A 10945-nucleotide genomic window follows, 5' to 3' on the forward strand; every position below is an offset into this window, starting at 1 on the left:
GCTAATCTCAAGGTCAGCAGTTCGAAACTACCAGCCATTCCACTGGAGAACCATGAGGCTTGCTGCTCTAGGAAACCCTGTACAGGGTCACTAAGTGTCGGAACTGACTCCATGGCACATAACCACAATGCCTCAAAGTCGCTGTTCTTCAAATTTTGTCCTTAGATCTTGTCTCTTCTCATTCTATGTGTTTTCCTCCAACTCAAACCAATCCTATAGGACAAAGTAGAATTGCTCAACAGTTTCTGAGACTATAAATTTTTATGGGATCAGACAGGCTCATCTTTCTCCTTCAGAGATTCTGGTGAGATTGAACCAAGGACCTTGCAGTCAGCAGCCCATATTTTCCTACGACTGATCCTTCAGTTTTCAACTTTTGCATTCTAGTCACTGATAATTATCAATGCATCTTGGTTGCCAGATTGATGAATTTTAGATTACAGAAGTGGATAGAATTCTTTAACACCTTTAACTTTAGAGGTTGGTGCATATATTTGAATAATATTAACTGGTCTTTCTTGTAGGCTCATGGATATTATTCTTTTACAGACAGTATTGTGCTTCAAGATAGATCATGAAATATTCTTTTTGACATGAATGTAACTTTACCCTTCTTTCAAGAAATATTCATTTTGACATGAACCTGACACCATTCCTCTTCAAATTCTTATTCCTGGCATAGTAAATCGTAGTTGTCCAATTCAAAATGTCCCATACCAGTCCACTTCAACTCGGTAATACCTAGAATATTGATCTATGTGCATTTCACTACACTTTTTTTTTTTTTTTTTTTTTAGAATAAACACCTTTAATACATGTGCTGGATGTGAGGGAGGAGGCTTTATTTGCCTTTCTGGGCCTTGATTTTCCTCAGATAGAACTCCAGCTCCTTGCCCTCCAGAACATAGCCATCTGCTCGGCCACACTGGCCTGGTCTTGAAATTATACAAGCAAGAAGCTGGCCCTGCTGGCCCTGCTCCTCCAAAAGACTGCTGATGTTTGCATTCTTTTTCCTTTCATCATATTTTTTCTGAATTTTCTTTGATCGCTTTTAGTTTCATATCGCTTCCTCTTTAGGAATCAGTTTGGCTCCCTTCTTGAGTACATAGTGGGACTCATACCACAGCTGGTACAGTGTGCTGTCAATGAGCACGATGCAGTTCTTCACTAGGGTCTTGGTGAGGACCAGTTCATTATTGGACGCATTGTAGACAACATCAATGATCCTTGTTTTCTGGGTACAACACTCAGAGCCCCAGGAGAAGTTCCCCATATCCAACCTCAGGGTCCGGTACTTCTTGTTGCCTCCTCTAACACTTACTACGTGTATGGAGCAAGGGCCAATCTTAGTGTTGGCTGCCAAGCGTCCCAGCTCATACTTCCGCTTCTTGGGGTAGGACTTTCTCTTGCCCCCGGTCTTGCGACGCTTGTGCCAGCTGTCCCGAGAGATAGACACCACTCGGCACTGGCTGGAAAGAGCTCCACTACACTTTTGACCACTTCCAATTTACCTAGATTCATAGTTCATACATCCCATGTTCTGATGAATGGATATTTGTAGAAGTTTCTTCTCATTTTGAGTTTTGCCCCATCAGCAAATGAAGGTCCCTACAGATTTGCACCACCAATATCATTAACAGTGACTCTATTTTGAGGAGGCAGCTTTTCCCCAGTTGTATTTTGAGTGCATTCCAACCTGAGGGGCTCCCCTTCTGGCACTATATCAGACAGTGTTCCACTGCTATCCATAAGGTTTTCAGTGGATAATTTTTCAGCAGCAGTGCTCCTTCTTCCTAGTCTGTTTTAGTCTGATAGCTCCGCTGAAAGCATGGCAGTCCCTGCTAGTATTCAAAATACTAATGGCATAGCTTACAACATCCCAGCAATATGCAAGTCACCACAGTCCAGCGAATGGCACTTAGTCACCCTTCAGGCTTGAAACTGACCTCTCTCCTGTGGCTCAATTTTTAACCAAGTAATGAGTGGTCTACCAGGGGAACAATAACACTACTAAGTACACACTCCTTAGAATAATCAGCCATTTGAGATCCAAACATTTACCAAAGACAAAATTCACTATTTAGGAGGAATTAGGGGAAACAGAAATAGGAAACATGGGGAAGAAGACATACAAGTGATAGTATATGGTAGGGATTGTAATCAATGATGCAATAAAATGTGTATGAATTATTTAATGAAAAACTGATTTGTGAGGCTGGGCTGGATGGCAGATAGGGTAGAGGTGCAGTGAAGACCTCCGTCAGCAATACCACAGAATACCAGATGAAGCAGGTTCAGGGCAGAGCGCCAAAACTCTGAACCACATATCTAGGAATATCTAAAATGTTTGAAAGCTTGTAGCTAGTGGAACTTGTAGCCGAAATAAGAAATCTCATACTTTAGAATCTGTCGGGCTCGCCAACAACTTGGATGAGAACAAACAGAGGTACAAGCATATCTACCACGGAATAATGTCGTGGGAACATTGGAGCAAAGGGGTACAAAATACTATGTTGGTTTTGATTTGTTCTGATATATTTTTTCTTATCTGTTCATTGGCCCCCCACTGTTTGTGCACCTCCATTCTGGTGACTAGAGGGGGTTCCTGAGTGAGTGAACACCCCCCACCCCCACCACTGTTGGGTTCTTCTGCCACACATGTGAACAGATACTCTTAACCTTTACAGAAACAGACAGCTCAGCAGCCAACCCTGAACTGTGTATTAATATGGAAAGGGTCAGAACAACGGGTGTGGAGAGAAAAAGACTTTAAAAACAAAACAGGCCAAAAATTAAATCCAAAGTTACAGCATAACAACCAACAGTGGCATCTTAAAATTTATCAGGTGGCCTTGAAAGCAAGAAGCTGAAAGAGGATATTAAAATCATACTCACATTGTTGTTGTTGTTGTTATGTGCCATAGAGTCAGTACTGACTCATAGCGACCCTATGCACAGCAGAATGAAACACTGACCCATCCTGGGCCAATCTCACTGCTGTTGCCACTCTTGAGTCCATCGATGCTGCCACTTGGCCAATCCATCTCATTGGGGGGTCTTCCTCTTTTTCTATGACCCTGCACCTTACCAAGCATGATATCTTTCTCCAACGACAGGTCTGTCCTGACAATAGGTCCAAAGTATGAGAGTTGAAGTTTGGTCATCCTGGTCTACAAGGAGCACTCTGGCTGCACTTCTTCCAACATAGATCTCTGCTCTTTTGGCAGCCCATGTCACTTTCAGTATTCTCCTCCAACATCGCAAATCAAATTAATCAATTCTTCTATGGGCTTCCTTATTTACTGTCCACCATTCATTCACATGCATATGAGGTTATTGAAAATACCATGGCTTGGATCAGGCACACCTTAGTCTTCAAGCTGACATTTTTGCTCTTCAACACTTTAAAAAAGTCTTGTGCAGCACATTTGCCTAATGCAATACGTCGTTTCATTTCTTGACTGCTGCTTCCATGAGTGTTGATAGTTGATCCAAGAAGAATGAATTCCTTGATAGCTTCAATCTTTTCTCCATTGAGAAGAATGTTGTTTGTTGGTCCAGTGGTGAGATTTTTGTTTTCTTTGCATTGAGATGTAATCCATACCAAAGGCTGTGCTCTTTGATCTTCATCAGTAAATATTTTAAGTCCTCTTCACTTTCAGCAAGTAAGGTTGTATCATCTGCATATCGCAGGTTGTTAATGAGTCTTCCTCCAATCCTGAAGCCACATTTTTCTTTATATAATCCAGCTTCTAGAATTATTTGCTCAGCATGTTTTTGTTGCTAAGTGCCATCGAGTCGGGATCCGACTCATAGTGACCTTATACAGGATTTCCAAGAACTGCCAGCCTTAACGGCCCAAACCGATGTTGCATTTACGGCATTAACCAGCAATTCCACACCAGAAGTCCTGCTCAACATACAGGCTGAATAAGTATGGTGAAAGAATACAACCCTGTCACACACCTTTCTTAATTTTAAACTATTCAGTGTTCCCATGTTGTGTTCAAACAACTGCCTCTTGGTCTATGTGCAGATTCCTCATGAGCACAATTAAGTGTTCCAGAATACTCATACTTTGCAATGTTGTCCATAGCTTTTCATGATCCACACAATCGAAAGCCTTTGCATAGTCAAAGGTAGACATTGACTACATTCTAGAAGGAGGGCAGGCCTTGAAAATGCCTGAGAAGAAATTCAGAAAAGTGATTATAAAATGTTGCAAAACACTTTACAATGGAGTTGAGACAAATATGGAAGAAGTCAGGAAAGTGTTACAGGAATAATCAAATAAGATAGATACAGCATTGGAAACAATTCAAAACTTACAGAAAGAGGTACACATGATCAATAATAGAGTATCAGAAATAGACAATACACTAAAAGGGCAAAGGAGTAGAATAGAAGAGATAAAAGGCAGAACAAGTGAACTGGAAGACAAATCTCTCAACACCACTAAGACAGAAGAGCTAACAGAAAAAAGGATGAAAAAATCCGAAGACAGTCTTAGAAACAGACCAACAGAGGGAACCTACAGCCACCAAAAAAAAGAAGAAATAATAAAGATTAGAGCAGAAACAAATGAGATATAAAACAGAAAAAAAATATAGAAACAATCAGCAGGACAAGAAGCTAGTTCTTTGAAAGGATTAACAAAATTAACAGACCACTAGAAACCTAACTAAAGAAAACGGGCAGAAGACACAAATAACACACATTAGAAACCACACGGGCAATGTCACAATGGAACCAAAGGAAATCAAACAGATAATAATAGAATACTATGAAAAGTTGTACTTCAACAAATTTGAAAACTTAGAAGAGATGGATACATTTTTAGAAGAACTCGACCTACCTAAACTTACACAGAGTGAAGCAGAAAACCTGAACAGACCTATAACAGAAGAAGAAATTGATCAGGTCATCAAAAACTCCCAACCAAAAGAAGTCCAGGTCCAGATGGCTTCACTGGTGAGTTCTACCAAACATTCAGAAAAGAGCTGTCACCAGTTCTACTCAAATTATTCCAGAATATAGAGGAGGATGGAAAACTTCCTAATACATTTTATGACCCTCATACCAAAACCAGGGAAGGACGCCACTAAGAAAGAAAATTATAGGCCAATATCCCTCATGAAGATAGAGGTAAAAATTCTCAACAATATCCTAGCCAACAGAATCCATCAGCATATCAAAAAGAAAATACTGCTTGAACGAAAGACCAACAGGAAAAATACAAAACAATAATGACAGTCTGACTGATTACTACAAGAAGCAAGTTGCTCGCCCAGGAGACATCAAGACAAGTGGTAGGGTCCCCTCTGGGCAAACCCCCTTACAAGACTAAGACTCAATGGGAATACATGAGCAGACATGAGCTCTGTATAAAGGGAAGTGAGGGAAAAACAGCAAGCTAAACCCTACCATGTTCAAGAGACCAAGAGACCTGTGAACCCAGGAGGAGACCTGGTTGGCCAGCAGTGTGGCAAGACCTGGGGACTTTTGGGCCCAGAGTCAGTGACATAGCCACAGAGGACTAGATTGGAGAGTGAAGTGTCCAGGAGATAAGGGCATATGCACAAGAACACCCACACTTGCAGATAATACCCATTTGACTTGGTTTCAATGGCTGGATGATCAGAATTCAACTAGAAGAAGAAAGAAGAGGAAAAAAAGTATAATCTGATACAGTTTGGTGAACTTGACCTACATCTATGGATGCAGTAGCTCAAAAGAGGGAACAAATCTTTACAGCGAGGTTCATTCCTATCCCCTCAATACACAGGGTAGACAGGGATGAGCAATTTGGACATTGGCTACCCAAAATTGGTGGGGGGGGGGAGGGTGCTACAAAGGCAAGAAGTGACTGACTTACAAGCTTTCAAGAGGGAGCCTAGATCCAGAGGATACAAGGAAAGGTAGAATCTCCACTGAGTAGTATCCAATCTGTCTGAGAGGGGCTGATGAAAGGAGATGAGAATAGTTCCCTTGTGGTAAAATGGTGAATAATTGTTATCAGGACTGACTGGGAGGATTGGAAATGTAAAGGTTTTGTAGCAAAAGGAGGGTAGTGACTGACTTTGCAGTCTAGGAGTGGAGGTCCCTGAGACCATCAAGAGAGAAGAGCAGAGAATGGGACCTTACCCAGAGAAGCAGTGACACCAGAGATGGAGGCAGAGACGATGATGTGAAGAGATGGAGTGGCTTGGGGCTTTAGACCCAGAGAGGGAGAGTGGCTATGTGCTGACGACCAGGGGGCAGGCTTGCAGGGTATAACCTTTGCTTGGTTGATGATGCATGGAGGGGATTGTAACCATGGCAATGAAATGATACAGGATAGGATAAATGTAAAGCTAATGTTCTCCCATGTAAATGATCACATAATTTACAATAAAACATTGAAAAAAAAAAAGAATGTCCCAAGCAGCATGTGACTGTGTCAGCAAAGCAGGCACAGGATAAGATGGAACAAAATGTGCCCAGCTGGGACAGGACATTCAGTTACTCTTTTCAACTGGAGAAGTTTTTTTGAAGTCCAAATGGAATCATCATGCTGCCTCCTCCCTCCACCTCACCCTGCTGGGGCTGGACTAAAGCCTAGCACTCCTCCACAAAAGAAAAAAACAAAACAAAACTGATTTGCCCTCTAAACCTTCATCCAATTCACAATAATTTTAGAAATTTATAAGGAATATTAATACAGATAACAGTTTGTAAGCTATTTCAACTGAGCAAACAACAAATAATCGTAGTTTGGATTACCCTAAGTAATGGGCTTTCTTTGGTTTTGGTTTTCTGGTCTTTTTACATAATTTCAATCATTTTATTTAAAATCTTCCTCTATCATCAAGCAATATTTCAGCAATGCATTCATGAAAAATCAAAGTGTTAAAGGACACTGGCCATAGGCAATATCTAAATCTAAATCCATATTTATTTATATCATTGCATATAAATATACATGTAACTCTAATTATAGATAATAATCTAAAAAATTAACATCTGTTTTTATTTAAATTGTCCTCCAGATTTTTATATTCACCAATACATATAATAATTCTTGGTTATCCTAAAAAACATTTTGATGAAATATTTTGACTTAGCTTTGTTTTTCCTTTTAAGAAGTATTAGGTTTTTGTTGTTTTGGGGAATGTACGCAGCAAAAGATAAACCAATTTAACCATCTCTGGTAGTGTAGTAGTTACAAATCGGGCTGAGAAACGCAAGGTCAGCAGTTCAAAACTACTAGATGTTCCACGGGAGAAAGATGAGGCTTTCTGCTCCCATAAAGATTTTCAGTCTCGGAAACTCTGTACAGGGTCTCTATGGGTTGGAACTGACTTGACAGCACTTAACAACAACATGAACAATTCAGGGCCATTGATTACATTCTTCAAGCTGTGCGAGCATTCCCATCCTTTTTTCTGGAGTTCTTTCTTCCCCATTAACATATGCCTATTAAGGCTTCTAAGGCGCTCTGGTAGCATAGTGGTTACTAATCGTGCTGCGAACCACAAGGTCAGCAGTTCGAAACTACCAGCTGTTCCGTAGGAGAAAGATGTGGCTTTCTGCTCCCATAAAGATTTACAGCCTCAGAAACCCTGTACAGGGTCGCTATGAATTGGAACCGACTCCTCGGCACACAACAACAACAACAACAATTAAGGTTTCTATCTAATCTTTCCAGTTTTTGCAGTCAATTTGTTCCCGTAAAAATAGTTATTAAGCATCTGAGATCTTGAAAGGCCATCTAAGATGCAGTTATTGGTCTCTCTATGTGCAGAAGAAAGAGAGCGATGAAACTAATAGAACATGTGAACATCAGTCTCCATGACTCTGAGAGCAGAAGACCTAGACGGTGCCTGGCTACCACCACCATTTACTGTGAAAAGGACCACAAGTGTCTTGGATAGAGTGGGAGAAACTGTGGAACAGAATTCAAAATTATTTTAAAAACAAACACAGGTTTACTGGTCAGAAGGAAACTCGCGGAACCTGAGAGTATGGCCCTCGACCACCGTTCACGTGTGGAAAGGAACTTACTCTCATGGCCAAGCAGTAGATAGGGGGAGAACACAACACTAGTATGGTATGCTCAGCATGGAATGGTCATTCAAAATCAAAAGGGCAGCATTTTCCTAAGGACAAAGTTGAGAAGAGATGGGAAAGGATGGTGGAATGGAAATAGGAGGAAATAGGATAACTGTTGTTACACGAAGGGAATTTCAGTTATTGAGATGAAACAAAGTGTATGATTTGTTGAATGTAAATTGATTATCTTATCTGTAAACCTTCACTCAATTCACAATAAAAGGTTTTTGGTTGTTTTTTTTTTTTTTTTTTTAATCTACAGGGGAGGATTTTCTTTTAAGGTAGAAAGTTTTGTTTGGGGATTTGGGGAAGATCATATGCTCAGTTAATTAGGTGAGTGACTAGAAATCACACTTGCTTAGTTCTAACTGGTTCCCCTATTCCTGACCTTGGTCAGGTTTCTATCATTTACTTCATCTGTAAAAGAGCAAAACATAATAATAGTTGTGTAGTGGGGAAAGTAGAAATATAGTTACATACAGGTAACTATACAAGTATACAACCCAGAGATGGTTGTGAAATTCTTAAACATCAGTCTTTTAAGGTGCCATTTATTATAGTGAAAGAGCTCTAAAGAATGAAATGTGTTTAAAATGGGGATATGTTTGAGGGGGGTCTTAAAAGTGAAAGTATTTTCACATAAAATACAACCTCTAAAGGACAATGGAGTCCTGGTGTGGCACCATGGATTAATGCGCTAGACTGCAAAGTCCGTTTGAACTGTAAGGTTGGTGGTTCAAGCTCACCAGCCACTCCTCGGAAAGCCTATACAGGGTAGCTATGGGTCAGAACTGACTTTATGGCACTTAACAACAACAACAAAGAACCATAGCTATTACTCCTGAGAAAACTACTACCTTTTCTAAAAGGGCAAATAAAAAAAAAAAGTTACTAAAAGATCTCAATACTCAAGGAAGATATTCTTTACTAATTAAGTTAAACTATTGTTTGATTTTAAATAAAATTCAGGGGAATTTTTTGGTTTAAGATAGAAAGATCATCTTAGGGCAATCATTTCAGGGGTTCATTCACCATGCATGACTTCAGAAAGGTTAGTCCATGAAAATTACACATTTCGATCTGCATTTTCCCTGTTTTAATCAGGCTTTTTTGATACATACTTTGGACATTTGATTAAAATGTTCAGTAATGGCATCTGGGTACCATCCAGTTGAGCTGGTCTCATGACAAAGAGACAGTTATTCATGGAAGCAATTAGTCGTACATTCCTTTTTCACCTCCTATTCCAGACTCTCCTTCTGTTGCTCCACTTGAATAAAGAACAATTGTTGTGCCTTGAATGGCCACTCACAAGCAGAAGGAAGTGGACATAGTGTAGATTATTTTTTTATGAGAAGAGAGAAAAGGAGGTGTTGAGAAAACCAGGACATGCTGTTAAGCAGAAAAGGAAGTTGAACAGGCTTTATGTACTTGAGGAAAACTATCCAGTAGCATAGAAGAGGGTTAAGCTGAAGTAAAAAAAAAAAAAAAATGTAAAGGGGAGGGGGGAAGATGGAGTGAAGATCCTGAGAAAATAGAATAGGAGGAATTTAGGTCCAGAGCAAGATGAGAAGGTCTAGCAAGGTAAGCTGAAGGACTTCAAGTCTCAATTGCTTGTTTTTTTGATGACAGGGACGCTAAGGCCATCTGTTTAGGATGAGGAAGAAATGAGCTATACAGACAGCTTGAGACTGTATTGTTGTTGTTGTGTGCAATCCAGGCAATTCCTATATGACAGAGTAGGACCGCCCCATATGGTAAATACGGTTTCCTAGACTTTACCGGAATAGATCGCCAGATATTTTCTCTGGCGTTAAGACTAGTGGTGGGTTTGTTCTGCTGATCTTTTAGACAGCAGATGTTGTATTACCAAGATCCAAGTGAGCTAAGCCAAGAGCAACCTATATGTACCCACCTGTCCACCATGATCCCTGGGTTAGAAATTCACTCTAGTTGTCTGGTCGTGGTCCTTCAAAAGCTCTTGGGAACTGGAAAGTCATCTCTGGACTCTGTTGTTCCCTTTCCAGTCACCTGGCCCCCTATACTCCTCCACATACACAGCCCACACAAAGGAGGCGCTCCACCAGACAATCTCAGTCGTTCCCAGATTGAGCGCTCAATATGACATGCATGACACACCACTGCCTCTGTAGGAGTTGGCGTGGTGAGGGAAACAGTTTCAGTGTCTGTGAGAAGGGCCAGGAATTGAGGAGGGAGACAGGCCAAGGAGGAGTCCATGACTGGACTAGGGCTGTATTGGGACAGAGCGAGGCCGTGAGGAGGCCGTATTTAGGCCACAGCAGCCATGGCTGTGAACTTAAGGGACAACAGAAGCAGGTTTCGCCATAGGGAGGTACTCATGTTCATCAACGAAGAGGTCCTTAGTAATGGCAGCGGCCCCTACTTCTACGTGGCCTACCGCTTGTGGTCCTGGCACCAGGTGGAGGACTGGCTCCGCGCCGTCGTGGTGGACCCACAGTTGTCCCGCGCCATCAAAAAGGCCTGCAGCTGGAGCACACTGGCCTTGAGCGTGCGCTTTGCGATTCAGCAGCGGCAGCGGCAGCAGTATAGATTACGGAGGCTGGAAGAGAAGGTGGCCTAGCACGAGGATGCCACCAATGCTTTGACCTCTGAGCTGCAGCGCCTTCGTGGGGAGTGTGATGAGATGGCTGCACAGCTTTGCCAAACGCGGGACGACCTACAGCAGTCGCTGGACAAGCGTGAAGTACTATGCAGGCAGCTGCTCCAGTCCCAGAGGTCTGCCCAGTCCCATCCTGAGTCCCAGGAAGCCAATAGTGAGTCTCCATCCCAGCCGCAGTGGACCCAGGAGCGGCCACAAGATACAGAGAAACAA

At 41.5% G+C, this 10945-nt stretch overlaps 1 pseudogene; it reads right to left on the bottom strand.

The window, feature by feature from the left end:
- Nucleotides 1–841: 841 nt before the first annotated feature.
- LOC102839450 lies at nt 842–10017 on the bottom strand (annotated as a pseudogene).
- Nucleotides 10018–10945: the final 928 nt, after the last annotated feature.

This window comes from Chrysochloris asiatica, unplaced genomic scaffold, assembly GCF_000296735.1.
Source record: "Chrysochloris asiatica unplaced genomic scaffold, ChrAsi1.0 scaffold00504, whole genome shotgun sequence".
Lineage (NCBI taxonomy): Eukaryota > Metazoa > Chordata > Mammalia > Afrosoricida > Chrysochloridae > Chrysochloris > Chrysochloris asiatica.